At 54.5% G+C, this 25,884-nt stretch overlaps 1 protein-coding gene across 3 annotated transcripts in view; it reads left to right on the top strand.

Annotated features, from left to right (window-relative positions):
- The window catches only part of PAX5 (paired box 5), a 179,748-nt gene that overhangs the window by 135,516 nt on the left and 18,348 nt on the right, over positions 1-25,884 (top strand). The window lies entirely within an intron of this gene.

Below are 25,884 nucleotides of genomic sequence, written 5' to 3'. Positions count from 1 at the left end.
ACACAAGGTGCCGAGGACTCTCGTCCCACCAGGGGCACCCTAGATGTTGTGCTTTGGTGTTTAAAAAGTAACTCAAAGTGAGTATGTGCATGTGTGTGTGTGGAGTGTGGAGGGGGGTGGGTACTGAGGCCCCCGTGGCAGCTGTCCCGGCCTTTGATGTCTGGCACCATCTTATTCTGAGTTCCTAGACTGGCCGCACATGTGTCCAGGACTCGGGGCAGCCGCCTGCTCTCAGCACCTGCTGGCCACTGTTTCGGAGCTTGGTCATGCCACCCTTCCCAGGCTGTTGAGGAAGTGGAGTGGGGAGAGGGGCTGTGGCTCCCCGAGACAGCCCAGTGGGAGAACTCCCCTGAGACCCAGGTGGGAGCCACCCCGTGAGCCTGTAGAGCCAGAGTCCTTGACTCAGCCAGGGAGAGTAGCCAGGCCAGGCCAGGCCAGTGGGGCAGCTTCCCTGAGTCCAGAGAGCCCCCCCACGCTTCCCTCCCAGCCCCAGTCCCTCCCAGACCCGGGCCCCGAGCCCCGGGAATGACTGGAGCGTGAGGGTGGGGGTTAAGGACAGGCTGGGATCTAGGGACTACAGGCGGGGGCCAGTGCCCCCCCCCAGGACTGAGCAGGGCCCTGGGGAAGGTAGGGGTGGCACACTCATGCCCTCACCGCGCACTGTGCCCTGGCACAGAGTCCCAGAGAGTCCCGGCCTCTCCGTTGCACCCCGCCTCACAGGGCTGTTAGGGAGATGTACTTAACAAGGTAGGAGGCTGGAGCATATTTCATTTAACGGTTTGTTAGCTTGATTTATGACTTTTAAATGTGAGACATATGGCCAATGGCCTTCGTGGTCTCCGGCCCTGGGCACTGCCAGTGTGGGTGAGGCCTGCCAGGTTCCCGCTGCAAAGCCCGGGCCTTTCTGGCTGCCAGGACAGGCTGTGGCCAGTCACGGGGACATGGCTGGGCCAGAGTAGGGGTGTACGTGTGTGTGTGTGGAGTGGGGTGGGGGTAGGGGCAGGTTCTCCCCTTGCTTGTACTTGAGATTTCCCACCCTCAGGAAGTCAGAGCCGCCTTCGGAGAAGGCTCCCCAGCTTTAGCCATAGAGACGCCCCAATATTAGAGGTGTTTTATAGATAACAAGTGCTTTCCTTAGAGTCTCCTGAAATCTCACCCTGTGCGGGTAGGGTGGGATGTGGGGGGCAGGATCCAGGGGAATTCCCCTCTGCTTCTCTCACCTTTTCCAAAAGGGGAAGCCGAGACTCAAGAGAGGTTAGGGAGGACCCCGAGGAGACCCCGGGAAAGATGACTGGGTGGGGATCTGGGTGTTCGTCTTCCCACTCAGCACCCCACCCCCTGTACTGTATGGGGGTTGCGTGTATGTCCTTGGGCCTGACACTGCTAAGTTCTTAGGGACATGAAGCCCACCCAGACCTAACCCACCCAGCCCTGTGGGCTCCACACTGCAAACCCCAAAGCGTTGGGAGAAGCAGCCGGACTCTCCCAAGTTTATCCTCACAGTCTACCCTCAGCCTGGGGCTCCTCCAGCCCTGACAGTCAGGCTTACAGGTGACCTCGGACCTGGTCGGGCCCCATGAGCTCTGCAGGGGCTGCTCCCTGATCTTGGGGAGCGAGGAAACTGTATTGGGAAGGGCACCATCTAAGCGGACCTGCGGGGAGTCACTGGAGGGGGCATCCCAGACCAGCCAGGGGTGTGGTCCTTGCGACTCTGGGAGCTGGTGTCTTCTTTTTTCCCCCTTCTCTGCTCCCCTTTCTTCTTTCCTTGTTTCCTCTTCTCCTGCCCTGCTCCCCATAGTCCGTCAGGACCAGGCACCCCCACCGCAGGCTGGCATCTTGTCGTGCCTTTGGGAGCCTTTGCCCCGTGATGTGCCATCTCCGTTTCTTGGATGGACTTACGGGGTAGCGCTGGCCTTACACAGGCTCTGTGCTGGAACTTCCCACCACGGGGGCCCATCTGTCCCTGCAGCGCTCAGGAGCCTGCAGGCCTTGCTGGGAGTGGGGGTTTGGGGGGCTCACCCAGCCAGTGCCCCCTTCTGGGTCAGGGGCCAGCTTCCTCCTCTGGGCTGAGCAAGCACCTCTCTGGGTTCAGGCCTGTCTGTTGGGGGTTACCACCGCCTGGGAGGGGGCTCTTACAGCACCCAGTTCCCTGGTCTCTCCTGTGGTCCCGTTGGGTGGTTGGGTGAGGGCAGCCAGAGCTAAGTATGGTAGTATAGGAAAATGAACATCGGTCCTTGTCCTTATTTCCTGTGGCTGGTGACACAAAAGACTCTCCCACCTCCCCTGCCAATAGAGATTTCTTCTCAGTGTTGGAGCCCAGAGGTGGGGCTTGTGTCTCTGGGCCATGATCAGGAACTGTTGGCTGTTACCTGTGCTGGAGGTTTAGGGGGCAGATGTCTTCCTTCTTAGCTTTGGACAGGACATACCTGGTGATGCTCAGTGCTCACTCAGAGACTGGTTGGAGGGAAGGGGATGTCTCCTGGAGGTGCTTGGTTGGGGTCCATGTGGTGCTGAGGATGGAACCCCAACCTCCTGGCGCCTCTTCATAGCACATCCTCTTGGCCTTTGGGGGAGCCCTCCCATTCCACCTCCCTCAGATGACTGTGTGTGGGGCCCACCTAGGTTGTTCTGGATTATCTTCCTATTTCAAGACTCTCGAGTAAGTCACTTTGACGAAGAACACCTCCCCAGCCCCATCCATGCATACCACTTTTTTTTTAAATGTAGGAGTACTGCTATTTAGTCAGCCACTGATAAAACTGACTGAAATGGGCATGAACCCCACATTACTTAAAAATTTTTTAATTGAATATCTGTGAGGTAGATCATTACATAGCTGTTCATAATTGAGTTTCAGTCATACAATGATCCAGCACTCATACAGTCATACAATGATCCAGCACCCATCCCTAGCCAGTGTACATTTCCCACCACCAATGTCCCCTATTTCTCTCCCACCATCCCTAACACCCCACTCCACACCCCCAGCCTCCCTCTATGGGAGGGCACTTTCCTTCTTGCTCTCTCTCTCCTTTTCCTTTTGTGCATTATGATTTGCAATAAAGTACTAAGAGGTCACGGTGTTTGTTTGGAGCATTCAGTATTTTTATCAGGACGGTAAGGCTGGAATAACTGGGTGGGCAGCTTTGGGGTGTGGATGTAGACTGCAGAGGATTCTTGAAGTACAGGGAGGTGGGGGGAGGTAGCCCATCCCAACCTCAAGAAGGCCTGGAGATTTCAGTCACAAAACCCACATACCAGAATTTTCAGCAGATTTTGGCTTTGTGAGGTCCGTCCTGAGATGTAGACCACCCCCCCCCCTTTTTTTTAGATCACTTACATTGTCAGGAGCCAGAGGTTGGGGTCTGGGGAATCCATGACTGGCATGGGGATGTCCTCCTTAACATTTGTTCAGTTCTTCTGAGTCCCAAGTTCTGAGTCCTCAACCCAGAGGGGTCTGCTTCTGCAAGTGTTTTCTCAGAACCAATCATGGTGCTAAGGACAAGAGCTTCCTGCTGACCCATGGCCTGCTGTCTGGATCAGGAGGTACAGGCTGGACCGGTGGCCTCACTCGGTCTCTCTGCGGCTGCTGAACCCCTGTTTCTCTGCAAGGATTTATCCACCTTCTCGCCTGGAGGTGGATTCAGAGGGAAACGGGGGATAGGGGGAGCTGAATTGTTACAGGTTGGGGGGTGAGAGGGCTTTGATAACCCTGCTTCCTTCCAGGGATGAGAAACAGCATTCAGGCCACCAGTGAGAGAACAGCGACATTCTCTGCATTACATACCAGCTCAGTGGCTTGGCTCCTGCCCTCCTTGGCTTCAGGCTCTCCCCTGGCTCCCTCTTCTCTGATCTTTGTTGATGATTCAGTCTCTGCAGCGCTTGTAAACACTGCCTGACCCTCTTCCCGTAATCTACACTGAACAAAACCAACTTAGAAGGGATATTGTTTCCACATGGCATTTCCACGAAGCCCAGCAAATGCCAGAAGTTTTGCACCAAAGATTGCATTGTGTGCTCATTGGTGTAACTGGTTGATTTCTGCCTGAAGATATTCACATGATCTAACACGTATCGACCTGGCATTTGAAGCTCAAAAATCCTGGGATGGAGAGGGGATGCACTTGCGTGAGTCGTAAGCCAGAAACCAGATCTTTGAAGATGAACTGATGAACTAGAGAAGGAAGGTGTCCCCCCCCCAACCCCCAGTCACCCAGAATCTGATTCTCCTTGGATATTTTCAGCAGGAATTCTGGGCTGGAAATTGGGAGCATCTAGGAGTATTGTGGCTCCTTTGTGTCCCGGGACTGGATTCATTTCGAGGTGCCTGTTGATGAAATGGCTCAGTTCATGGATGACTTTTATTTTCTGGAAGTAAGAAGTGATGTGTGCACTTGAGAGAGGGGTGGACAGAGCCATACAAGGCTTCCTCTTAGCATGGACAATTTTCTGAGCCTGGAGGGCTCTGCCCAACCCATCTCCAGATGGTTCATCCTGGGCCCTTCTTGAGCTCCCCCTCCTTGGGGGTGGGGATGGGGGAGGCTCTCCTGTCTTCCCCGTGACCAAGTATATTTCCTGTCCCTGTTGTGCGGTGACCAGCTCCCTTCCACGTACTCATGCCTTCGAACAACAGAAAAGGCTTATTGTTCCAGGGTATGCAGACCAGCTGGGTCTTGGTGAGCCAGTGGAAAGTGCTGTCCAGGCTGTTTCTTCTGCGGGCATGAGGGGAGAATCAAGTCCTTGCCTTTTCCAGCTGTGGACACAGACCACCCCCCTGCCCCCACCCAGCTGTCCCTGAGCTGCTGTTTCCTCCTCAAAGACGACTGTATCGGACTGAGTCTCACGGGGCTGCCATCTTTCTGTTCTCACTCTCCTTCTCTCTGCCTGCCTCTTCCTCCTCCATCCACCTGGTGATCTTCCTGGTCCCAGATCATCTGTTATCTCCAGATCACTTCATCAGCCATGTTGCCTCTCCTTCTTAGCCTGCCTCCTGGTTCCCAGGGTGAGAGCACTGATATTCTTGGTGGGGGCTGTCACTCTGCCTTCTAAAGCGAGGCCCCCTCAGTTCTGTCTCAGCACATCCTGTTCTTCTCTTTCATACTCAGCTCAATTGGCGTCATTTGGGGAGTGGTTCTCCCTTCCTCCCTGCTTTCCCCGCCAATGAGCAGCACTACCCCTGCCCTGGGCACTGTCTTTTCCCTCTGTCCCTCTTCCTGGCACAGAACCTGACCTGGAATAACAGTCAGAAGTGGTTGAAACACAAGTGGGAGGGCTTTGGGCTGACCTCTTGGTGAGAGCCCAGTGCCTTGCTGGAAATGGTAGCCAGGGACATCAGGACTGATCCAGGTAACCATGGACACAGGGGCTGACCCACGCAGCCCTGGGCGCTGGGGCTGACCCATGCAGCCATGGGTGCTGGGGTTGACCCATACAACCACAGAGGCTGGGGCTGACCCCTCAGACACAGGAGTCTCAGGGAGGCTGGCAGGGGTGAGGGGCTGCTCTCCAGAACTGCCTTCTTGCTTTGGGACCACCCTCTGGTTCCAGCTGTGTGATATGGGGCATGTTCCATAACTCTCCTTTGCCCAAGTTTCCTCATTGGACAAGGAGGATGATTCTCAGAGTGAGCTCTGGATGGTATAAATGTGTGTAAAAACTCTCAGAACTCTCAGTGCTCCATGCATATGTCTAGGTGCCTTACATGAGGTCCTCCTGTTGATCATCATCATTGCTCTGTAGACCTGGTCTGAGCTGGGAGTGGTGGCGAGGAGGGCACCCAGCAGGCAGCCCCCAGCTGACATGCCCTAGGTGGGAGACCCAGCAGGCAGCTCCTAGCCAACCTGCCCTATGAGGGAACCCAGCAGGCAGCCCCCTAGCCAACCTTCCCTATGAGGGGACCCAGCAGGTAGCCTCCAACCAATCTGCCCTGGGTGGGAGCAGCAGGTAGCCCCGAGCTGACATGCCCTGTGTGGGGGGGCCCAGTAGGCAGCCCCCAACTGACTGGCCCGCACTAGTATCTAAGCAGGAGTCCTGCTGTGAACTCAGCTGGGCCACCACGGGTCAGCAAACACAGGCAGTGCAAGGTAGAGCGGTACAAGAGGGCACCTCTGAGATGCTGTGGGCCCACAAAAAACAGGCCCCTGGTGGGGGAGGGTGTCCAGGTGAGAGGGAGTGCTAGCAAAAGGGGTTAAAACTGGGTGGGGACGTGTATTGGAAGAGGTAGGCAAGGGGTGAGTGGAGTGTGTGGCTGCAGGAATTCTCATGCAGGGAGTTGCTGGACCAGCCAGAAACATAATGGCTCGATTCACAATGTCTCTGTGTAAACATAAGGAAGCATGCCTGGCTCTCATCCCTGCCACTGTGCTTAATGGACAGGGCAGGGGAGAAGGTGAAAGAGAAGGCTGCTGGCCAGCAAGGTGAGGCCTTAGGACTAGACCTGGTGACTCTGCAGATAGGGTGGCGCAGGCCAGGAGTACTGGGGCCCAGAGAACCCAAATCTTTAAATTAATAAAATTTTTTTTCTTAAATATAATTTTGGTTTTTTGGCTACACTCAGCTTATGTTTAGGGCTTACCCCAACGTTTCTAAAATAGAAAGTCGCCAGCCCACAAAGGCTCTTAAGCCAAATGTGTGGTTTGTAAAAAGAAGAACAAATTCCAGGAGTTTCTGCAGCGCTGCCTGGGGGCATGGCGGAGCCTGGGGGCAGGTGCTGCCCTGCCCAGACTTCAGAGCCTCACACTGCCACCTGTGAGGGTCAGCACAGTTCCCAGCCCAGGGCCGTGCCAGCAGCGTCCTGGGGTCGCAAAGTTTGTATCCTACCCACGGAGCTCCCTGCTCTTACAGAAATGTAATGGCTTTATTCGCAACGTCTGTGTAAGCATAAGGAAGCATGCCCCGCTCTCATCCCCGCTGTGTGGGTTTGCTTTTTCCTTTTTAATATGTGGTACAAATAGACGTAGAGAAGAGTATTCTTTAAGAATATATGTCTTTGTGGTTTCTCATCAGCAAATGTTTGAGCTGCAGGACTGTTTGTATACTCAGAGACCCCCGTGTTATGTAATGTTTTCTCTGATAAAAGGCAGGACATGGGGGAATTTTAAAAAAGTGTTGGGACTAGTCTCATTAAGAGAGAGAGAGAGACAGAGAGAGAGAGACAGAGAGACAGAGAGAGACAGAGACACAGAGAGACAGAGAACAGAGACAGAGGCAGAGAGAGAAATAGAGAGAGAGAGAGAGAGACAGAGAGAGACAGAGATGGAGAGAAAGGGAGAGGGAGGGAGGAATATGTCCCCAGGAAGAGTTGGGGGTACCCAGGAGGAGTGTGGCTATCTATGTGCTCTCGGTCGATCCTGTCCAATCACTGGAGTGGATGGTCTGAGATGAGGCAGAGGCTGTATGTGGCTCGCTCAGCACCCATGTCGGCTCAGGTATCCATTTCGCAGCCGTGCTTAAAGACCCTTCCCTGTAGATAGACTGGAAACTGTGGGAGTGGGCAGGCCAGGGAGGGGGGTGGCAGAAGGGAGTAGGGAGCACCGATGGGGACTGAATCGTCCCCTCTCTGTGCTCTGGCTTGGAAGCATTTGCTCAGCTTCTCTCTCACCAAGCTCCTGCTAAGCCTGTTCCCCCTGCGCCTTTGCCAAGCTGCCCCCCAAGCTCGAGACGCCCACCTGTTGCTCATTTCTGACTCTTTGCTGCCCTCTAGTGGCCACTGGGTACTCCGAGTCAGGAACGGAACTGACCCCAGAGAACTGGAGACTAAATGGTAGGGCAGCTGTGTTTTTTGGTTCCTGTGTTCATTTTTTAAACACGTCCTTAAAGGCAAGGTGTTTCCATGCTGGGGTTCTAGGTGTGATGCTTCAGAGGCAGCTGCTACCCTCAGGGATCTCACGGTGAACTTGGGGAGACATAAAAATTCATCCCTGGGGCTGAAGAGATGGTCCCGGGGTTAAGGCACCCGCCTTGCACACTGCTGACCCATATTTCAACCTCTGCAACCAAATATGGTTCCCTGAGTCCTGTCAGGAGTGATCCCTGAGCATAGAGACAGGAGTAAGCCCTGAGCACATCCAGGTGTGGTCCAGCCTCCTCCGCCATCACACCCACCCCTGTCCAAATCCTCCTCCTTGCCTTTGCTTGGTGCAAAAGTTTCATCTAGGAACTGTCAGAGTGCCGAGGTCATACAGGGAAGGGGGACCACTAAATTTGTGGAGACCTCTGGGGAAAGGAGGGAGAAATCAGAGAAGGCTTTCCAGAGGAGGTGATGTGAGCTAAGGTGACCTTGTGACCTTGAAGGATGTGTCTATCAGGCTGAGAAGCTGGAGGGCATGGTGGGGTGAAAGACTAGCACGTGGAGAGAACTTGGGGGATGGCTGTATTTTCACCATGCCCTGAACCCGTCCCAGGAACCTCCAAGCTGGGAGCAGTGTACGCAAAGCCTCAAGGAAGGGTCCAGGTGTCCTGTGAGCCAGGAAAGACTCAAAGGCAAGGAGAGGCTCCTGGGATGCAGGAATATGTCTTCTGATTCTGGCTGCTGATGCCGATGGGGAGACCTTACACTTCCACTTTCTTTTCCTCTTTTGTTTTGTTTTAGTGTCACTCCCAGCCATGCTCAGGGGTTATTCCTGGCTCTATGCTCAAGAATCATGCCTGCATGCTCTGGGGACCATATGGGACATTGGGGATTGAACCTGCAAGGCAAGCACCCTCCATGGTGTCTCTCAGGCCTGACTTTCACTTTCTTTCCAAATAGGATACAGGGAGACTGGACAAGGGTTCCTCAGGGTTTCTAAGTCCCAGTGATCCTGCACACTGGTCTCACATCCCGGTTGGACTAGAGGGCCCCGGCATCCCTAATCCCATCGCCCAACCATGCTCCCTTTGTTCTAAGGTGCTGTGAGTTCCTTTCAGCATCCTTCAGAGCTGGGGCTGGGACATGAGCAGACAGTAGCCCTGGGTTATCCCGCCTAGTTTGGCAATAGACTGTGGGGGCCGGGGGGGAGGGTTGAGTGAAAAAAGGGGGCCTGCTTCCCGTGCTGCAGATGGAAGGTGCAGACTGACTTTTGGGGATCCACCCCTGCGAGGGTCAGTCCTAGCTTTGGCATCTCAGGGTGCTGTGAGAGGCACTAGGGAATGTTGAAATTTGCTGTGTCCAGGAAGCCACAGGCTGGAGCGATAGCACAGCGGGGAGGGCGCTGGCCTTGCCTGCAGCCAATCTGGGTTCAATCCCTGGCATTCCATATGGTCCCTGAGTATTGCCAGGGGTGATCCCTGAAGGCAGAGCTAAGAGTAACCTCAGCACCTCTGGGTAGCACTGCACTCTAGCACTGTCCTCCCATTGTTCATTGATTTGCTTGAGCGGGCACCAGTAACATCTCCGTTGTGAGACTTATTGTTACTGTTTTCGGCATATCGAATATGTCACAGGGAGCTTACCAGGCTTTGCCTTGCTGTGCGGGTGGAATACTCTCGGTAGCTTGCCGGACTCTCCAAGAGGGGAGGAGGAATCGAACCTGGGTCAGATGCGCGCAAGGCAAGCACCATACCTGCTATGTTATCGCTCCGGCCCCTCACCACCCTACCCCCACAAATATAAATTAAAACAAGTGAGGCAAACCATCAGAAAAAATATTTGTAAAACTATTTTGGGCTATTTTCCCTAGTTTTCACTATGATTTGTATTATGTGCAGAATACACATGAACCTATTCTTGCAATTTTTCTTTAAGTTTGAAATCATGTCATAAGTAAAAGAATACCTCACCTCTGGGTATGGCCTAAAAGAAAGAAAGAAAGAAAGAAAGAAAGAGAGAGAGAGAAAAGAAAATTAAGCAGCAGCCCTTTGTGGTGTGTTACAGCACGTGAGCTGGAGAGACATCCCCTTTCCCTGGATGCAGCTTTGTGGGGGTGCCAGAACAGTTCCTCTTGGCTCTGGGGGCCCCAGCTCACCTGCCAGCTCCCTCTTCTGAGGATGCTGCACACACCCAGGCCTGAGTTCTGGAGACCCACAGCCTGGCTTTCTGGTTCCACATTCTTCTGGCTCTGTCTCTGTAAATTAGCTGGTAGGAAGAAGCAGTGAGTAGGTTAAAGCCCGTAGGAGACTGGGTAGGTCTGAGTTTGCTGGAGCAGGAGCTGCGCTCTGTAAGCTGCTGGGGGCTGGGCACAGCGATGTGGCACAGGTTGGGCTTGACGGACTTTAAATGCACCCCCCCCCCCAGCCCTGAGAAGGTGGGTTCCTGGCTTCGTGCCTAGAGGTGCATAGCCCGAAGTGTGAGTATCCTTGAGACAAAAAAGGGCCTACTCCCATGCCAGGAGAAAGCCCTGGGACTGGGCAGGGGGCACGGAGGGTGACCAGGGCCACATGCTGGCCACATGGCAGCAGCAGAGCTGCGTGGCTCTGGTGCTCCAGATTTCCCACCATTCTGCAGAGCGACCTTGCAGTCGCCCTCGCAAAGATGATGATTCTGTTTGCCCCTTTCCTGCCCCTTGTTGGGATTGGGGTCTTTGCAACCCCCTGTGGTGATGCTCACCAGGGGGCGCTGTGGTGTTCAAGGGCATCCTAGTCTTGTCAGAGCTGTTGTCATGGCGACAGTGCTCCTGTCTATGGTGGTTTTTAACAATTTTATTTTATTTTTAAAAATTAAATCGCAGTGAGATATGCAGCTACAAAGTTGTTCACATCTGGGTTTCAGTCATACAATGTTCCAACACCCGCCTCTTCATCAGTGTACCTTTCCCACCACCAATGTCCCCAGTTTCCTTCCTTCTATCCTCCCACCCTTACTCAGACCAACTCTGAGACCCGGTGAGCAGCCATCTGCTTCCAGCCATCTCTGTCAGGGACTCTCTGTAAGTGGGACTTAGCCCTAGCACACCTGAGCTCCTGGAAAAGGGGATGGGGAACCACCACCTGGACTCCCCACAGGCCAGGGTGCAGGACTTCAGGGTCCAAGAGAAGTCCTGGGCCAATTACCTGGGGGTTTCCGGAAGTCGTAACAACTGGAGACTTGGTCAAAAACTCCTTTTGCCTCTAAAATTCTGAAGGGGGAGCTGGAGAACTGGGTTAATGCTAAATTAAATGCCGACCAGTTGTAACATTATTAGGCTAATTTTATTAACTAATAAATTTGATGCCCATAAAAGTTTCATTTCATTTGAACGCAAAATGTGTTAAGTTGGATTTTCTCACTTGGCAAGAATTCCTGAGTCTGTGCCTCATGTGCTGAGAAATCATAGCCCGTCATAAATTAGAGAAGCCACTTGTGGCCAAATAATTCCAGAAGTAAAGTTACACAAATAAGCCTTTCATATTTTCTGAGAAAAGCATCATTTCTGTGGTGCATTTAAGGTGTGACATGAAGCATGCGGGGGTAAAGAGGGGCCTCCTTAGGAAACAGCCTCTATAGGAAGCACTATAGTGCTTGTGAGAAATACTGCTTTTCCTGTGAACTTTACAGAGCATAAAAAAGTAACAGTGGCATCTTGAGCTGGCCAGGATGAAGCAGTCGCTTGTCTATTGCCCTATTACCCATCCATTATGCATTCATCATCCATCTACCTATCATTTATCCCCACCCACCCATCCATCCGTCCACCCACCCATTCATCCATCCATACATCCACCCATCCATCTACCTGTGCATCCATTCATACTCCCACCTATCCACCCACCCATCCATCCATACACCTGCCCATCCATCTATCCACCCACCCATTCACCTATCCATCCATACATCCACTCATCCATCCATCCACCTGCCACCCATCTGTCCATCCATCCACTCATCCATCCATCCATCCATCCATCCATCCATCCATCCATCCATCCATCCAATTTATCCACCTATCATCCATCCATCTTTTCTTCTTTCCTTTCCTCTTCTCTTTCCTCTCCCTCCCTTCCTCATATTTATTAACCATCAACTCTTACTGATCCTCTATGTGTGCCAGTCATATACCTGAGAACAGACAGGGGACCCTGTGGCTCGTGTCCCTGAAGATCCCAGATCTGTATTGCATCCCGGGGGGTCATGAAGCGTCCAGGGAGTCTCAGTGTGCTTACAGATAAGCACAGGGCTCTGGAGGCACAGAGAAAGGGGATCCAACCTAGAAGGAGGGTGTCAAGCGTAGAACCCATCAGTATTTCCTCTTGGGAGGTTGATGAGGGGAGGAGTCGGCTTGTCTGAAACTGCCTTTGCTGAGAATTTTGCTGTAAACGCAGCAAACCCCATGGTCTGCAGAGGAAGGACAGTGAAGATTTGCTTAAACTGTGGCTTGAAGTCCTGCTGTGACCCACGGATGCTGCCCTGGATCATGGGGGAGGGGACCAGATGGGTTCGGGGAGGGGCCTGTGTTGTGGGGGGGGGCACAGCCAGTCGGGGGAGCGGCTGTGCCTGCTGTCAGCCATCCCCATCTCTCTGAGGGACTTCAGGGAGTGAGAGACGGGTACCTCAGGGTCTGGGGGAGCCTTGGCTTCCTGGGTACCCCCCAGGGGTAGTGCTGGCTGCCTGACTCAATGACTGCCCAGCAGGGACCCCAGCAGACCCCACTCAGGATCCTGCCCTTATTCCTGGCAACTCCCCACATTCACACATCCACGCCAAGTGCAGCTCCCAGGCCGGCCTCAACTCTCTGCTCAGAGAGGCCTGGTTGGTTCTCACTGAGCAGCCCGGCTGCACCCGCCACTCGCCCTGCCTGGGTCAGACCCTCCTGAGCTCCTTCCTCCCGCCCTGTGCGCCCCTCCTGCCCTGGTGGGTGAGTGCTCCAGGGGTCTGGAAGACCCATTTGGATCGGGCGTGTGTGCTTCCCCCAGCGGGGCCCAGAGTCCCGGACTTAGGGTACTTCTGTGTCAGCCAGCAGGGCTCGGCTCGCCTACCACACCCCCCGCCCCGCGCTCTCTTCCAATATTTGTTCTGGCTTGGCGCTGGAGGCCCGAGACAATGGCCCTTGTTACCCTCTGTTTGAGTTATTTATTTTTTTCACTTTTCCCTCCTTCCCCTCTCAGGGGACGCGCCTCTCGCCCTCATCCCTCATGTTTCCCCTTTCACTGGACTGTCACTCTCATTGTCCTCCAGGGGCTGGGAATGTGGGGTGACAGGCACAGGGAGCCCAACCGGGCTGCGGAGGCTGGAAATATAGTCATTAAGGGGACCCGCGAAGCCCAGATGTCCTCCCTGAATGCGGGTAATTTGTTTTTAATGAAAAACCACGCGGTGACCCTGAACAAATGAATTTTCTTTATAAGAGGTCTATGTGCCCTACTCCAATAAAGGGCCCGACTCTGGAAGACACAGATCGGGGGGGGGGGAGAGAGAGAGAAAGAAAGGGGAGAAGAAAGAGAGGAGAGGGAGAGAGAGGAAGAGAGAGAAAGAGGGAGAGGAGAGAGAGAGAGAGAGAGCGAGAGAGATGAGAAAGAGCCTGAGAAGAGATGAGGGAGGAAAGGATGATTTTAAGAAACCTGACAGCAGCAGGGGCTGGGTAGGGGGCTGAAGTGATAGGACAGTGGTGAGGGCATTCATCTTGCATGTAGCCAATCCGGATTCGATTCCTGGCACCCCCTAAGACCCTCTGAACCCCGCCAGGAGTGATCCCTGAGCGCAGATCCAGGAGTTAGCCTTGAGCACCACCGGGTGTGGCCCCCCAAGCGGCAATTAAACTAAAATGACGGTGTGATCGAGCAGATGCGTCAGCACACAAAGATGCCCTTGAAGGCTGGAGCCCACCTTCTGCCCTTGGTCCTGCAGGGCCCCCTGGGCACCACCAGGTGTGAGCATCCCGAAACAAACAAACAAACAAACAAACGAGCGAGTGAGCGGCTCCATTCTTCTTCTCTGTCCTTCCGTGGGAAGAGCTTACACGCCGAGGCCTGGCTCCCCGCTGCGGGCAGATGTGCTCTCTCTCGACACACCGTTGGGGGTTCGAGCACCCTTTGCTCATGGCCTGAGTAACTTCTGTCACAACAGGGGTTCTGGCCCAGGGAGGGTTTCGGCTGGGGGGTGCTGACTTGGGAGCGTTCTCTGTGTGCAAGCTAGGGCTCAGGGATGGATGCAGAGGTACCACCATGCTCCCAGCAATCTTGGACAAAGCAGACCCTCTTCCTGAGCTTTGAGGATGCCAGATTACCTGAGACTTTTTTTTAAATTTGTCTATTTTTTTAAAAAAAAATTAGTAGTGAAACACCATGAGATACAGTTGTAGACTCACAAATTTTTGTGCTTGGGTTTCAGTTATACAATGATCAGTTACCCATCCATCCACCAGTGCCCAATCTCCACTACCACTGATCCCAATATCCCTCCCACCCCCCACCCCCCCATCCCACCCTGCCTCTGTGGCAGGGCATTCCCTTTTGTTCTCTCTCTCCTTTTGGGTGCTGTGGTTTGCAAAAGAGGCATTGAGTGGCAATCACATTTGGTCTATAGTCTACTTTCAGCATGCATCTTCCATCCTGGGAGGATCCTTCCAACACCTTTATTTGGTGCTCCCTTCTCTATCTGAGCTGCCTTTTCCCCTAGCATGTGTGGCTGGCCTCCAAGCCATGGAGTAAACCTCCTGGTATTTATCTCGGCTATTCTTGGGTGTTGGTCTCCTATTTTGTTACTTTATGTTCCCCAGATGAATGCAATCTTTCTATGTCTATCCCGCTCTTTCTGACTCATTTCGTTTAGCATGATACTTTCTATGTAGTACCACATGTATATGAATTTCATGACTTCATCTTTTCTAACAGCTGCATAGTACTCCATTGTGTAGATGTACCAAAGTTTCTTTAACCAGTCATCTGTTCTCGGGCACTCAGGTTTTCTCCAGATTCTAGCTATTGTAAACAGTGCTGCAATGAGGGGTGGGGTGGGGGGCATGCTTTTTGGACAAGGCGCATCCCAGAACTAGCCAGATGGCTGCAAGGAGATTGGGAGAGCAGCTACCTCCCTGCCCCACTCCCACCACCTGCCACCTCCCACCAGCCCCACCACCTCCCACCTCCACCTCCACCTCCCCCCTCATGCCTCCCCCTACAACCTATCACCTCCCCCTTACACCTCCACTTACCACCTTCCCCTTACACCTCTCTCCTACCACCTCACCCCTCCCCGTTACATCTCCTCCTACCACTTACTTCCTCTCTTACACCTCTCCCCTACCACCTACCAATTCCACCTTCCTCTTACACCTTCTCCTTCCCACCTTCCACCTGCCCTTCCACCTCCCCCCTACCACCTTCCCCTACCACCTACCACCACCCCCTTATACCTCTCCCCACCACCTACCACCTTCCCTCTACCACCTACCCCTCCCTGACACCTCCTCCCTCCCACCTCCCACCTCCCCCTGCAACCTCCCCCCTTATATCTCCTACCACTACCCCCCTACTCCCCCCTGACACCTTCCCCTACCTCCTACCTCCCCTATACCTGCTCAGGACCTTCTTTGGGGGAGAGGGGAGAGGTGTAGAGCAGGGAGCAGGGGTGACAGCAGCAGAGACATGGACTCAGTGGGTTTGGACCGAGGCCATGCTCTTGCTTTGGGGGGACCCTGTCCACAGAAGCAGCACTGAGGCACAGGTCTGGGTGGGGCGCCTCTGCTGTGGGGAGGGGTCTGTTTCAACACAGCTCTTCTAGGAGGCAGGAGCGGTTGACTGCCTGTCTGAGTCCTGGTCAGGATGTGTGTGTTTGTGTGTATGTATGTGTGTATGTGCTTGTATGTGTGTATCAGTGTCTATATATGTATATGTTTACTTGTGTGTGCGTGCGTGCATGCGTGCGCGTGCGTGTGTGCATATGTGTGTGTATGCGTATGCGTGCGTGCGTGTGTGTGTGCGTGCGTGCGTGTGTGTGTGTGTGTGTGTGTGTGTGAACAGGCTGGACTCCACTTCAGGAATGAGGCTGAAGGGTGCAGATGAGGACCAGGGAAAGCACTTGGTCAAGGGCACTTGGAAATGCGGAAAGAAGCCCAGACACTCTCCTTCTGTGGCAGGTTTCCCTGCTGGGCCAGCAGCACCCCAGTTTCTCCCCACCCCACCACTCCCTCCACCCGCTCACTCCCTTAAACAAAAGCAGCATTGAGTTTTTACCCTTTCTCCCGACCCTCTGCAGGGCTGGTTCTGGGGGGTAGGGGGAGCTTGTCTCCCACCCTTCCCTGCCCTGAGGGGGTCTCCTGCAGCGCCTCCTGCAGGTCACCCCCATCTCTGCTCCACCCACCAGAGTCAGGCAATGAGACAAAAAGAAATGATTATATTTTTTGCTGAGGTTCACTTTCCCTCTGGAAGCTGTGACCCAATTAGAAAAATCAAACCAGTAGAAAGATCTGGCCTTGATCTGGTGGAGGCCACCAGGTTGGGGCTGGCATTGGGGCTCTGCCCCACGGGTGCTGCCTCCACCCCCCACGCCTCCACCCACCCCCCTACACACACACTCCTACTCTCCTCCCTAACCGATGACTTTTTCCTCACCACCCTCATCCACAGCAGATTTGAGGCACTTCCAGACCTTCTGGCCACATCACTCCAAACCGGAAATCCCCTTCATCCAATATGAGGACTGCCTGGGGAGTCCCTTCCTCAACCCCTGGGCCACTAGCTCCCCATGCAGGGCGGGGAAGCTGGAGCTCCTTTCTCTGCACCAGTGCTGGGCTGGAGGCATTCCAGAACATGCTTCCAAAAACATAGTTTTAATCAAAAGGAAGATCACCAGAAGAACGGGGACAAATTGTAATTTTGACAGGGGACAATTATAAATACCAGGAGGGGTTGCCAGTTGGCAAATAAACTGCTCTGATGAGGTCTAGGATTAATTATGCCACCAGTGAGCACACCAGGAGGGTCTCTTAATTGTCCTGCTTTGTGGGATCGGTCCTGCCCTTCTCTCCTTCCCTGCTTTCCCCTTCCTTCCTTCCCCTTCCTTCCTCCTTCCCGTCTTTCATTCTTTCCTCTTTTCCCTCTAACTCTTCATCCTTCACTCCTTTCCCCTTTCCTCCCTTCCTTCCTTCCCCTTCCTTCCTCCTTCCCTTCTTTCTCTCTTTCTTGCTTTTTGTTTTTGGGGCCTCACTGAGAGTGCTCAGGGCTTACTCCTGGCTCTGTGCTCAGAGATCTCTCCTGGCAGTCTTGGGGGACCATATGAGCTGCTGGAGATCGAGCCTAGGTTGGCCATGTGCGAGGCAAGCACCCTGCCTGCTGTAGTATCTCTCTGCCGCCCATCCTAATGTTCTCTCCCATCCTCCCCTTCACTCTCTCATTCAGTAACCTGCAGAGCTCCTGGGAGCTGACTGCAGTTCACCAAGAAGGCCCAGAAATCACCGAATTTCTTGGGGCCTTAGGGCATCTTTGAGAACTTCCCAGGTCACATGCTCAAGACCTAAGAAACCAGCATGAGTGCTTTTCTCTAGGGGGTTCCAGAGGCCCCGAAGTGCTGAAATCTGGGGCCTCAAACATATAAGCCACATGCTCTCGAGCCACACCCCTGGGTCTGTAGACAGCAGTTTCCTGGGGTTTTGAGGCCCAGGGCGCCAGGAAGGGTGAGGTTGGGGGTATGGGAACTTCGCGGTGCAGACCTGAGGTCAGCTCTGGTCTGGCTCACTCCAGTGTGTATGTGGGAAGGGGGAAGCCTCAGACCTGGGATGTCTCGGGCCATCCAGAAGCAGGGGGCCAGACCCGGGTGTACAAACAGGGGGTTCAGTGTTTAGGAACAGGAAGGCACAGGGAGCGGCCCTGAATGGCTGCCCGCTTTGGAAATTTCTATGCATTTGTAATAACAAAATTACCATAATTTGCTCGTTAACGCAGCTAGATCAGTCAAGCATTGTTCCATGGCGGGCGGGCGGGGAGGCCGGCAGCCTCTCGGCACACTCCCCACACCCCAGCCGGCCCGCCCGCCCCGTGGAGCGCTGGAAATTAGCATGCAAATGGTCCTAATTCGGTGGGCGAGCTGTCAGCCAGCGCTCCCCGGCCTCGTCTCTCTGAAGACCCTGACAGCCCAGCGCCGGCGCCGGCCCACCCTCCTCGCTCCAGCCAGGAGGGGATCCGAGGGGCACCGGCAGACTGACAGCTTGGCGGCTGCCCTCCCTCCGTCAGCGCCATCAGGCCTGGAGGCGGGCTCCCCGGGGAGCAGGCAGGGTTTGCCACCGAGCCGGAGGCAGCGGCTGCCGAGTCTCGGGGCACGCAGGCCTTGCCGCCCAGAGGGAGGGCCGAGGCTTTGGGGGCAAACTTGGACCCGTTTGTGAGACCAGTGCGCAAGAGAAAGACTACAGCAGGGAGGGCATTTGCCTTGCACGTGGCCAACCTGGATTGGATCGCCATCACCCCATAGGGTCCCCCCCCCCCCAGCACCACCTGGATTGATCCCTGAGTGCAGAGCCAGGAGTAAGCTCTGAGCGTGACTGGGTATGCCCCCCACCCCCCAAACCCCCAACAAACATTATTCTTAAATGTAATTTAAAGCCTATCTATTTTCCTAAGAATATAGCTTTAATTGAATCCCACAGATTCGGGTAAAAATGTCATCTTTAGATAGTACAGGGGTTAAGGCACTTGCCCTCCAGGCAGCTAAGACAGGTTTGATTCCCAGCAACCCAGATGGTCCCCTGAACCCTGCCAGAAGTGACCCCTGAGAGCAGAGGCAGGAGTGAGCCTTGGTTACCTTTGGGTGTGGTCCCGAACCCCAACCCTGAAAAAATGAAATAAACGAAGTTTCTCCCCCAACCCCCTCACCTCCTGGGGACTGAGCATGCCCACCGTGCTCTCTGGCCGCAGGCTCATGCATCTCTAGTTGGGGTTCTTGGCTAGGGGTTCACATGGTTCCTTGGGTTACTTGCTCACACCTGCCGGGCTCATTGCGGGAATAGGTGGGGCTCCTTGAACCCACTCAGGCCTCAACCTCCACAGGAGGGGAAGGAGGGTGCCCCCTGGTGGGCAATTCGGGCTTGGCATGTCCCTGGCGCTTCGAAGCATATGGGTGGGAAACAGAATGGCCACATGGGCCGATGGGAGTCTCTCTCCGGGTCTCCTATTAACGTCCTCCTGCTCAGTGATAGCAGGGGGAAGGGGGAGCCTTGGGCAAGCCTCCAAGTTTCCCCTCCACACCTTACCCGCTCTCCCCCAGTTCCGCAGGAATGAACTCCCGGCTACCACCCCCACCCCCGCTGGGATTCAGGGCTGGTGGGTGGGGGCAGGCTAGACCTCCTCCCTGCAGACTCCCCTGAGCGGGTGGATCTGGTGCAAGGATCCCCCCTTTACCCCTCCAGGAACTCATCGGGGCTTTCCAGCCTTGGGAGAAGTGGAGAATGAAGGCTCCTGAGCAAGTGAAACTTAGTGGCTCCCAGCACCTGCCCCGCCAACCTTCTCCCCAGCTGAGCTCTGAGCCTGGCCCCTGAGCTCTTGAAAATATTTTTTGGGGTGGGGGCAACATACTCATTGATACTCAGGGCTTCCTCCTGGCTCTACACTCAGGAATCCCTCTTGGTAGGTAGGCTCAGAGGGTCAGATGGGATGCCAAGGATTGAACCCTGGTGGGCCATATGCAAGGCAAGAGCCCCTACCGTCTGTACTATCGCTCTAGCTCTGAGGACGTTTGAGAAGCTATAAGGGAAGGAATGAGATGAGGGTTGGTCCAGGGCAGAGCGAGCGAGGCAGCAAACAAAACACGCGCAGAAACAAACAGAAACATCCACCTGCTCAGCCTTGAGCCTCCAGCCAGTGGCTCTTCCTTGCAGTCTGCTCTGGTTTCATGGGGCTCCGTGGGATCAGTCAGCTGGGATGTCAGGCTTCCTGGGAGCAGCCTTCCCACAGCTGCTCCTGGTCCTGAAGTACAGAATTCAGCACCCCGTGTGGGGGCAGCTCCCTGCATTTGCTCCCCTCCCTCTGGGTGGGCTCCCAGCTGCCCAAACAGCCCCCAAGTGGAGAGCCAGGCCCACACCCACCCCTAGACCCACACATTGGCCCTTCCCTCTCTCCCTCCCAGGCCCTTGGGCACGAGGACAGACAAGACTGTGTCTGTGAGTGTCAGATACAGGAGCTCTCCCACCTGGGCGGACCTCACTGAATGCCTGGGGAAACCGAGACCGGGAAGAACTAGAGCCGGACTCTAGTTGACTCCAGCGGTTCTGAAGCAGAGGATGGGCTTTAGACCTTCTACCTCCCGCTCCAGCCTTGGCAGTGCTGAGGACTGGCCTCAAGGGGTCCCCAGTTCAGCCCCTCACCATGTGCGTCTCCTCCAGCTTGCTGAGGATGGTCTGTAAAGCCCCCTATCACCCCCTCCTTCAAATGGCTTAACTCTGCATCCTTTTTCGAGGTCTGCCTTCTTTCGAGGTCTGGCACTCGACTTCCCAGGACCTGGTGGTGACCCCTGAGACTGGGAAGTGAGAGTGGAGGTTCGTGCTCCTGGGACTTTTTTTTCCTCACTAGGCTCTGAGTGGGTCGACCTGTGGGTCTGTCCCTCTGCCATGTTCCTCCGGAACGCGGGGGACTCAACCTCTGAGTGCCCCCGTCTTGACCACCAGTTCTCAGAGCCACTACACCTTGGGGAGTTCAGTTAGACACAGCTACTACCTTGGCCCAAGACCCTGGTTTAACTCGGAGGTCCTGTGGTCCTGTGGTCCTGTGTATGGGTTTGAGGGTAGATGAGGGTGCTCAGTGGGGGGAATATGCACCAGGGATTGGACCCAGAACTTCACGTAAGCAAGACATGTGCTCCACACTCAAACCCAGCCCAGACATAGTTTGGAGTTTTTATTATTAATTAATTTTAGTTTTGTTTTTGGGGTCACAGCTGGCAGTACTCCTGGCTCTGTGCTCAGGGGTCTTCTTGGGAGAGGGAGCCCTATGGTATGCTGGAGATCGAACTGAGCTTAGCTGCGTGCAAGGCAAGTGCCCTACCTGTTATCCTATCTCTCTGGCCCATGGTCTGGCATTTTAATTTTTATTTATTTTTGATTTGGGGCCATACCTGATGCCACTCAGGGTTTACTCCTGACTCTTTGCTCGTGGTCACTCCAAGTGAAGGCTTGGGAGACCACACATGGGATGGCAGAGATTGAACCCAGATCATACATATGCCAGGCGAGTGTCCTACCCACTGTACTACTCTCTGCCCTCTCTCCCCCTGTGTCACTATTTTAAAGCTCCCTGATGACAGTGATGGGCACTGAGGTTAGGGACTTGCTGGCCGGTGGTCACTACTCCCACCCGGTGCAGGTCTGCTTCAGAAGACCAACATAATTTTAAGAAAATGGGGATGCTAACAGTGGGGAAAGGGGGAGCAGCTGGGAGGTGCATCCCACTGACAGGGCACCCCAAGGATGGAATGGAGTGCAGGCACTGAGTCGCTGAGGTCAGCCGGGGCAGGGGCAGAGAGCCCAGGGTCCCTAGCAGGCTGGGGTGATCCAGGAGAACTGAGGTAGTGGAAGGTCTCACCAGACCCTAGCTTGGGTTTCCTTCTTGCATCTGGTCTGATTCTGAGGGAGAGCTAACACCCCTTTCTCTCTTCCCCTCTTCTGCCCAACCTGCCCCTGGATCCATCTCTCCACTTTTGCAGTTCCCCAGGATCTGCATCACTGATGTGACCCCCTCCCCGCTCCTGCAGGCTGAGTGGGCAGGGAGTGGGCAGGGACTGAGGCTGCTTCATCTCCACTCCCTGCCCTGCAAGCTGGGGGGGCAGGCACAGGAATGGGGTGCAGTAGGGAGTGGGGTCCCTGGGGTGCCACAGGGCTGGGCATCTCAGAGCAGCCAAGCTGTGAGTCCCGTGGTAGTAATTGTGGAGGTAAATCTTGTCTGGTCCCCTCGCGGGAACGCGGTGAGGCATTCCATAAATATGTCAGCGGCAGCATTAAAATTTGATGGCAGGAGGTCTGAGTTGGCCTGGCTCGGCGACTCGGCAGCGAGGGGGACTCCAGCCCCTCCTCTCATTAGTCAGCTCCAAGCTGCCCGACTGGCCGCCAGGAGCAGGCCACTGCTTGGGAGGAGGACCCCGGCGGAGGGACAGGCCAAGGTGTCGGGCACAGGAAGGGAAGTCAGTCAGTCAGTCGGCAGGGGCTGAGGCAGGGTGAGTGCAGGGAGTCTGCAGGGAAGCGAATGGGCCTCTGTGGAGGGCGCTGGGGCCAGGAGTGGGGGCCTGCGCAGGGCTGTGCTCTCAAGGGCAACCTGGTGGAAATGAAGGATTTGCCTGCAAGAGGCCTCCTAGGCCATTGGAAGGCATCAGGCAGTTTGGGGGACTCGGGGGCCTCAGCATCCCCTCCTGGCTGAAAGACTGGAAACTGTTCCACCTCCAGCCTCTACCACCTCCAGCTCCATCACGGTCCCTTTGGGGAATCCAAAGCCACCTGCACCCCAAGGGGATCCTGCAGACGACTGCACCGTGATGGCGAGAGAACCAGATCGGGGTCCCCAACTCCTAGTTCTGGCTTTCCCTGTCACCCAGGAATGAGGGACACTTGTTGAGAGGAAACCCTCTGGAAACAGAATTCCCGTGAAAAGTGAACTCCAGGTAACCTGTTTATCATGGGACACTTGGGACCCAGATTTTCATTAGCACCCCCCCAACTTTTGGGGTTCACCAAGTCATTTAGGTCTGTGGGTGTTACAAGGTCCACCTGAAGAAGAGGGGTGGACTGCTGGGGGACTGCGAATGGGCAGGGCGCAGGCTCCCGGTCCTCCCCATTCCCCATCCCTAGCAGCGGCGGGTGGGGGGGGGGGGTCGGGCAAGAGTGTGGGCTGCCTCTCTGGAAGGATTCACAGCGGGCATTGTGTGGCTCGTGCTCCTCTGGGTCTTGGTCCCGCTCCTGCCCGAGCAGCCGCCATGTTGGCCCCCATGGCCTGACCACGCCAGGAGTCACTGCTGCCTGGTGGGGTGCTGCAGAACAGGGCCTCAGCTCCAGGCCTCCTTCCCAGGGGACAGGGCGGCACGCGTGGACTGGAGAATGCAGCTCAGGCTGGCGGGTGGTGGAGGGGACAGGTTTCAGTCACCCACTAAATGAAGACCTGGAATGTCCTCTGGAATTTTCCTTCAGGAGAAGCCACTTCCTACCCTCCCTCCCTCCCTCCCTCCCTCCCTTCCTTCCTTCCACTCTCTTCCTCTTTCTTTCTTTCTTTCTTTCTTTCTTTCTTTCTTTCTTTCTTTCTTCTCTCCTTCTCTCTTTTTCTCATTCTCTCTTTCTTTCTAAGCTGTGCCTCATCCTTTGCCAGTACCCAGATGTCTCAGTGTGGGTCTAAGGACGACCTTTGATGGAGGCCTTTGCTAAGGTCTGTGCTTCCTGGACAGGAGTTTGCTCTTTCCTGTCCTCTAGCAATGGTTTCTGTCCTTTCCTTCTCTGTCTCTGGCTCTCTCTAGTGTCTGTTCTCTGTTGGAGTGAGCCAGCCTTGGTGCTGTCCACAAGACAGTGAGGCCCCCATGAAGCCGAGAGGGGGGTCCTTGCCCTTTGGAGGAATGTCCATCTGGGGTCCCTTCTCATGTTGGGCCTTGTGCTCTGGGCTCTGTCTCTCTCCCTCCCTGTCTCTCACTCTTCTCACTCTGTCTCTCTTTCCCTTTCTCTCCGTCTATGTCTCTCTCTGTCTCTCTGTCTCCTCTGTCTCTGTCTCTGTTTGTCTCTCTCTCTCTCTCTCTCTCTCTCTCTCTCTCTCTCTCCCCTCTGTCAGTCTGTCTCGCTCTCCTTCCCTCAGAGAAGGGTGCTGGTGCTGTTCCCTTATTCTTTCTGGTCCCATTCCATCATCTGTTTTGTCCTGGTGCTCAAAGAGGTTGCTCAGGCTCCCGCAGTCAGTCTGGGGAAAGCTCTGGGCTGCCAGGAAGTGTCTGTGGTACTCAGAACCAGCCCTGGATGGTGCCTTTGAGGGGGAGCAACAAACTTCCCACTTGAGAACACCAGTCAAGACTGCAATCCCCCTGAAATCTGGGCAGGAAGTGCTGGGCCATCAGCAGACTCAAACCCAGAACTGGGATTCAGGGGCAAGTGTGTGTGTGTGTGTGGGGGGGGGGGGTGCTGTCTGTTGACATCCATGAAGGCTTCATGGAGGAAGTGGTCGTTGAACTGGACCTTGTCAAGTAGTGGCGTTTCAGATCAAGGAAATGAACAGGTAGAGGTTGTGGGGAATGGTTGTTGCCTGAAATGGGGTTCTCAGGATTGGGAGAGCTGTGACCTGTCACAATGGGAGCTGTGACTGGGAAGGCCTTTGGGAAACCAGCAGGATCTTGAGGCCACCATGAGTCTTTTCTTAAAAATTTTTTTATTTTGTAAGATATCACAGCGGGTAGGGCGTCTGCCTTGCACGCAGCCAACATGGCCAACCTGAGTTCGATTCCTCCGCCCCTCTCGGAGAGCCCGGCAAGCTACCGAGAGTATTCGATATGCCAGACACAGTAACAACAAAGTCTCCAATGGAGACGTTACTGGGCCCGCTCGAGCAAAAGTTACTTCACAATATTTGATTACATTTAATATTCAAACACCAATCCCACCACTATTATACCTTCCCACGACCAAATTCGGGATGTTTCCATCCCAAGCCCCAATTCCTGTCCCAAAACACAAACAAAAGAATATATTTGTATTGTCTGTTATGAAGAACTGCTGAACATGCTTACAAAAAAGTGTTCCTATAGGAAACAGTGTGAAGATTGTTCTATTTTGGCAGGAGCCGTTAAGACATTCCATAGGATACCACTAACATGTTAAAGTTTAGGTGTGAGCTTTGGTATATATGTCTGAAAATATGTGTATCACTGTCATCCTGTTGTTCATCGATTGCCCCAGTAACGTCTCCTTCGTCCTAGCCCTGAGATTTTAAAAGGTGCCACATTCGAGGCTCTTTCAGGGTCAGGGGAATGAGACCATCAAGACTGCAATCGCCCTGAAATTGAGACCCATCATTGAGACCCATTGAGACCCATCATTGTTACTGGGTTTTGGCATATTGAATATGCCATGGGGAGTTTGCCAGACTCTGCCATGTGGGCAGGATACTTTTGGTAGTCTGCCAGGTTCTCCAGAGTAAGACCTAGATAATAAGATGTCATGCGGCCGGAAATGCGGCTGTGCGCTTCCTGGAGCAGGGTTTTATAGTCTCTGGGTCTTGGCTGTTGATAGGATTACACGGCGCCGGGGCAGTTGGTGGGTGTAACGCCTGGAAGATGGGGGATCTGGGTGGAGGAAGCCCCAGTCCCAATCTGAGCAGGCTTGGAGATCTATTCCCCGGGTCCCGCACACCTGGGTTCCTCTGCTGGTTCCTTCATGCGTGAGGCTCGTCCGAACGTGTGGAGAGTGGTCTTAAGCATGGCTGTGGCTGGAATCAGAGGTCTTCAACTGCTCCCAGAAGAGAACAGCGCAGAGTCTCCTGCCTCCGCGCCTGGCTGTCCTCACTGGGGCCCCTTGGAGGAGTGGGGGTTGAGTTTTCCTCCCTACCCCGAGCAGAGTCCCGGAAGCTGAAGACCTCCAGTTCCAGCCACAGCCATGCTTAAGACCACTCTCCACACGTTTAGACGAGCCTCATGCATGAAGGAACTGGCAGAGGAACCCAGATGTGCAGGACCCGGGCCATAGATCTCCAAGCTTGCTCAGATTGGGACTGGGGCTTCCTCCACCCAGATCCCCCATCTTCCAGGTGTTACACCCACCAACTGCCCCCCGTGCCGTGTAATTCCATCAGTGGCCAAGACCCAGAGACTATGTATATATGCATATATATATATTATATATATATAATTTCCCTCTATGATTTGTTGCATACCGTCTGAACCCCATCAAATATGGTATGGTAATTATGGAAAATGGGTAGGAAGTGTCTTATGATGTGTTCACTCATATATGAGGCTCAGCCCGAGCGTGTGGAAAGCGGCCTGGAGCGTGGCGGCGGTTGGGTTGCGGAGGTCGGCTACCGTGGCTGGGTCCCACCGCCATAGTCTTGGTGCTGTCC

Source organism: Sorex fumeus, unplaced genomic scaffold (assembly GCF_029834395.1).
Source record: "Sorex fumeus unplaced genomic scaffold, SorFum_2.1 ptg000034l, whole genome shotgun sequence".
NCBI classification, from domain to species: domain Eukaryota; kingdom Metazoa; phylum Chordata; class Mammalia; order Eulipotyphla; family Soricidae; genus Sorex; species Sorex fumeus.
This window is presented reverse-complemented; position numbering and strand designations above follow the sequence as displayed.